General features: G+C 47.3%; 1 pseudogene; it reads right to left on the reverse strand.

The window, feature by feature from the left end:
* Nucleotides 1-3,303: 3,303 nt before the first annotated feature.
* LOC102761749 lies at nucleotides 3,304-4,591 on the reverse strand (annotated as a pseudogene).
* Nucleotides 4,592-6,138: the final 1,547 nt, after the last annotated feature.

Below are 6,138 nucleotides of genomic sequence, written 5' to 3' on the forward strand. Positions count from 1 at the left end.
TTTTAGAGAGGAAGGGAGAGGCAGAGAGAGATGGAAACATCAATGATGAGAGAATCATTGAGTGGCTGCCTCTTGCACGCCCCTCGCTTGAGATCGAGCCTGCAACTTGGGCCTGTGCCCTGACTGGAAATCGAACCGTGACCTCCTAGTTCATGGGTTGACATTCAACCACTGAGCCACACCAGTTGGGCAAGGGGAGTGGTTTTTGTGTGTTGTGGTGTGTGATCTGGGATGTACATAAGAAGGTGTGCATATGTAAAGCGTGGTCTGGGTTGTGTACATACGAGGGTTTGCACGTGTGCTGTGTGGTCTGGGGCGTGTACATATGAGGGCATGTGCATGTGTGAGGCGTGCGTGCATGCATGTGTGTGCAGGAGCCCCCCAGATATCTTTCTGAAACACACACGTGACTGCCCATGATGGCTCTCTGACCAGGCACCTTGGCACCTTGTTGTCCCCAGGGCCAGGTGACAGCTTTCGTCCCTCACTCAACCTGCCCCTGCCATCCTGGCTTCTTGATGGTTTGAGGTATTCTCGATTTTGAAAAAATCTAGAATCAGAGCTCCCAGCCATATCTGCAGACCTGCAGGCTGGAATAAGACCTGTCTGTGTCCTATGGAGAGACTCACAAAGAGCGAGGCCCGTGGAGGCAGCAGTTGCTGGTGCCCGGCTGTCTCACAGGATGCCACTGGATGGCTACTCCCCAGGTGGCTCCTCTCTGACCAGCAGTGACACGTGTCTAGCGGGCTGGTCAGTGGATGCTGAGCTCCAGGCGGGTCATCTCCCCTATCCCCATTTTCCATCTCTGGGAAGGCTCCGAGACACAGGCCCAGGAAGGGCCTCCACCAGCTTCCTGTTGGTGCACACGCTCTTGTCCCCACACGCGCTGGCAACCGTGTCGGTGGCCCAGGCCACTTTCCTCCCTGGAACCTGGGGAGGAAAGCAGGTTGAGAGGTGCTGGAGTCTGAAGCCAGGGCAGAAGGGTTTCTTCCCCGACCTGCTGTTTTCCTGAACATCCTTTTATATTCTGGTCCTGACTTTTTTTAATAAGGGAAATCAGGAATTGAGTTTCTCTTCAAGGAAACTTGTCCTTTTATACTTGTCTGTTTGCCCTCTGAGGCTTCTGCAAGCCCTCAGGCCGCACAGAGCCGGCTCCTCCGGGCGGATTTGGGGGACAGTGAAGGGGCACCGTGTGGGCTTTGCCGTCCACTCTGAGCCCGCAGTTTATGGGGAGCTGGCTACTGTGGCAAGAGGTCGGTGAAGTGCCAAATAGCACAGAGTAGTACGTTTGTTTATTTTCACAACATCAGTGGGAAACTTAAACACAGACCTGTGTTTTGGATTTAGGAGGGGCACCTGTTTTGTGTTGTGAAGAGAGAACCTGTCCCTGAATAGAGTTCCAGACTCATCTCCTAGAAACGGTGTGACCGAGCCAGGGTCAGGGTGCAGGACGTGATGGGGAATCCGTCCACCGATTTCCTCAAACACATGCCCAGTGGAGACTTTCCTGATGAGCACAAACATTTCAAAAGGGCATGTTAAACGGTGGTTGCTGTTGTTTTAAAGGCTATCATACATTTCCTGTTGCTTTAGGAGTGAATTGCCTGTGGAGGCGGGTGAGGTTCGTGCACTTTTCCCTTTTCCTGTCTGAATATTAGATTTGTTGTTGTTGTTGCTGATAGTTACATGGGTGTGTGGTGAAAAGGAGGAATTAAAAGCCGCGTCCAGGCGAAGCTAGTGCGTGGAGCGGGCCACTGCTGCTCTGCTTATGCTCTTCAGCAGCGGTTCTCAACCTGTGGGTTGTGACCCTTTGGGGGTTGAACGACCCTTTCACAGGGGTCGCCTAAGACCATCGGAAAACATATGTGTAATTACATATTGTTTTTGTGATTAATCACTATGCTTTAATTATGTTCAATTTGTAACAATGAAAATATATCCTGCAAATCAGATGTTTACATTACGATTCATAACAGTAGCAACATTATAGTTATGAAGTAGCAACAAAAATAATTTTATGGTTGGGGGGTCACCATAACATGAGGAATTGTATTAAAGGGTCGCGGCATTAGGAAGGTTGAGAACCACTGCTCTTCAGCGTCAATCAGGCTGAGGCTGGCGGTTTGACAAGGTCACAAATGAGGACAGCAACCAACCCAGGGCCCGTGCTCTGGCTGCCGTGTCTTACTTTATGGGTCATATCAGGAAGCTACACGTGTTCTCTGGAAGGAGCATCTGGTTGCAGCCATCAACACGGGCCCTTGAGATTTCCGTTTTTGGTCCATGACAACATTGTCAGTGATTTTTTTTTATTTTATTTGGGTGATAAATAGGATGGAATTTGGCTTTTTAACCTTCCTGTTGTGCATGCACTATGTTTCTGCATTAGATGCTTCCCTGTGAATTACAAGCGTGATGACAATAGTAATAGAAACTCCTTCCATTAATTGAGAAGTAAGCATTTGCATACCTTTAACCCTGAAAGAAAGCAGTGGAGTAGGCAGTGCCGTCCCCAAATGACTCTTGCGGAAGGCGAGGCTTAGCGAGAGATGAACAAGTGTGTCCAGGACCAGGCCGCCCCGCTGAGGGGCGCGGACCTTCCAGCCTGTCTCTGCTTGCTGCCTGCAGCGCAGCCTCCCCTTCCAGCTGCTCCTTTTCGAACTGCTTACAGCACGGTGTATATACTGAAGCCTGAGGATGCAAAACTCACTAGGGGGTTTGCTGTTTAAAAGAATCCTAGTGTAAACGTTTGCTAATGAGCCCATGTGTAGAGTAATGGTCTTTTATCGTCTGTGTAGGTCCTAAGCAATCATTCATCCCACCCAAACGTTTCCTGAATCTACTCCCAGATAGATAAACTGGAAGTACTACGGAGAGCGAGGGCTGCCACGCCCTGTGTGCTGTTAGTGGCATGCCACGCAAGCGACCGTGCCGATGCAGACGCTGTAGAAAGCAAGCTGCCTCGCTTGCTATCCAAGCTAATGCTTGTGCTTACATACCAGAGGAGTGATTTGATCACTTGTAATAAAAATATGAGAGCACTCATTGTATTTAAAAAAAAGTATTAAATAATTTCCTGAAGTTCCCTCCTTTCTCTGAAGTTAAAGTCTCACACGTCGTTCATGGAAGGACATGGTTTTTTCTTGCCCACCTCTCTACGGTCACATAAACAGCAACACTTCCCCAAACTGCAGTGAACATTCTGCTGAGGTTAACGACATGTAATAAAATAGGCGTTCCCTCTATATTGTGGAAGATGACTTTATGATAAAAATGAGAGAATAATTACTGGCCAGGAAAGTGTGCAGATTTTCAAGTCTGTTGGTATAAACACTGACTTTCTCCCCAGAGCATGAGGTGCATACATTTGTACCCCGAGCCTCGGGCTCCACGTGTTCCTACGAATCCGTGTGTCCCCTTGTGTCATCGCTGGGTGTGTGAACAGCCTCCACAGGGTGTGACAGGTTTGTGGGGAAAGGGTTTGCTCTGCACACACTTGGTTTTTCAGGGGTAAAGGATACACTGTTCATACAATGGCACTTTTTCTTCTTTTATTTTCTGGTTCTAAAATTTTATTTTTCCAATGGACTTGACTCATCACTGCACAAGGAAAGGAAATCTACTGAAACCACCCAGAACCTTTTCTCTACTTGCTTGTAATTTTGCTTAAATGTCTTCTACAGAACGAGGTCCTTCCCGTGTCTTAGGAGATTTTTTTTCCTTTTTTTTTTTTTAAGGATTCTTGGCCTTTTGATCTTGGTGTTGATAGTTTTGAGTCTTCAACATTCTAGTTCGATTTTTGTGCATTTTTGGCTGGAGTATGTCTTACGGATTTCTTTACGGGAGCTTTTCCTTCAGCTTCCTCATCATCTTCCTCACCATCTTCACCTTTATCATCATCATCATCCTTGTCCTCCTCATTATTTCGTCAGCAAGGTTTCCCTTCTTCTGTGGAGCCTGGCTACCGCCTGCAGGGGCAGAACGCTTCCCAGACACACTCAGGTGTGTCTCACCCTCCGCCTCCTCATCTTCTGACTCCGCCTCTTCCTCCACAGCTACTAAGCGCTGCCCACTGCTCTGCCCAGGCCCTGAACCGCACATCAACCCTAAGACCACAGGTGGTGTGCTTTCAAAGCCGCCAAGGGAAACTGTTGCTGAACAGACGTTTTCAGTGTTGCCACTGTTCCTTTAATTGGGCTGCTTTCCTAATTCATTGCCTCTGCTTCAGCAATGTGCAGTTCATCCTTTGCACCAGCCCCTAAACTGACCGTTTGTAAAGACAATTGGTGCTCATTTTCATCACTATTCACGTTCAAGTGATCATCTTTGTCGGCCTTTAGTTCACACCCGAAAAGGTCGTTCTGGGGCCTCAGAGGGCTCATGCCCACGTCCATAGAATCTTCCATGGGGGGTGGGGGTGGGGGTAGCGCGCACTTAGGTGAGAGGGAAGGTGGACGGAGATAAAGGGCTTCTGTGCTGCGGCACGGACGTGCAGGACAGAACCGCACCAGCAGCAATGGCACTTCTTCCAACACTAACATGGCAGCGTACCTTCGGAGGAAGTGCCATGCATGGCTGTGTGTGTCATGTTTGTGGGGGTAAAAGTGGTCACACCGACAGGTTTGTAAATCACACGCTCTAATACATCTACAGGCTGCCTGTGGTGGTGTCTGTGAGAATATGATGATGACCGATAAAACATTGTGCGTGCCTTTTAAAAATATGTGGCAAGACGATCTTAAATCCGTATTGTTTTGTTTACAAAGAAAAGCCATACTTTTTCTGAAGATGGTAGCTGTGATGTACATCACAAGTGTTCTTATCTGGAAATGGAAACTTGCTTTCATTGCTTTGCAGCTACATTGTAGGAGCTCCTATATACAATGATTTCTTCTTCTTTCTACGGAAGTTCTGAGCACCTGAAAAGGCTTTTTTCAGAGCTCTTCTGCGTCATTACAGTGTTTGGCTCCATGTTATTAAACACAAGAACAGGTGAAGCGTGTGTCCCGGTCAGTGAGTCTAAGGGCAGACGCGTTCATGGCCAGGTGGACTGAAGACTCCGTTTGGAAACACTGTTCTTCCTGATATAAATTCTGTACCTGTTGGTTTGCCCCCATCCCAGGTCACCAGGTTTTCTTCTGTTTGTAGCGATTGAACTGTGCATTTCTACAAAGAGAATTGTCTGTATTTGTTTGCATGGGAGCAGTTCCAAAGAGAGTTACCCGGACAGGGCGCTCTTCCTCAGATTTCCTCCTGGGATGCCGGCTCAGGGTGCTGGGCTGGGACTTGCTGGCTCGTTTCTTTCTCCTCAGAAAATCCAGTCTGCACTGCCCCCCCCACCCCCCCCAGGTTCTCAGGTAACCAGGGGCACTCTAATAACCAAGTGCCTGTTACACACAATGAATACCTAAGATGTTATGAGATGTTGGGCTTAGGCTGCACTTGGAGGAGATGAATTAGAGAGGATTGAATAGGGCAGGGGGCAGGTTGAGGGCTTCTGAAGACAGGTTCCATCTCTCCTGCAGTGGGGGGAGGGGGTTGGGGGAGGGCTGGGGGCAGAGCTGACCCAGAGCTCAGTACCACAGCCTCAGCCACTGCTCACTGCGCACAGCCTGTCTACATGGCTTCACTGTTGGTTCACTTACTCCCTCCCGGTGTTCATTCCATTCACAGCTTCAAATAAAGAACAGAGGAGGCCGCTACTTAACCCCTTCCCTGGCAGAAACGTGTATACTCGTTTTCACAAAATGTTCTTTTTCAGTCGTCGACGAGTATACTAAGAAAATATGGTAAAAAAATATGGTTTATAGGAAGACGAGTTACAAACTGTTTTCATAACCAGCATCAAAAATACTATATAGAACCAAAATAAAAAAATTAGTCTGAAAAAGAAACATTTTTAACAAAAAAATTGTTGGGGAAGGGGTTAAATGATATAGTTTTATTTAACTTTATCGGAAAGACATTAAAATTGTTTTGTGTGATTCTTCCAGATAGCTGTATTTTCATTGTACATGTTGGTGTTTATGCCATATGTGTATATTCTGTTGTTGTTTTTTCCCCCCAATGGGTATCTAAGTATTGCAATTAAAAAATCTTTTTTAAAAATCTGAAAGTACATTTTTGAAATACAGCTTT

The sequence above is a fragment of the Myotis davidii genome, unplaced genomic scaffold (assembly GCF_000327345.1).
Source record: "Myotis davidii unplaced genomic scaffold, ASM32734v1 scaffold194, whole genome shotgun sequence".
In the NCBI taxonomy this organism is placed as follows: Eukaryota; Metazoa; Chordata; class Mammalia; order Chiroptera; family Vespertilionidae; genus Myotis; species Myotis davidii.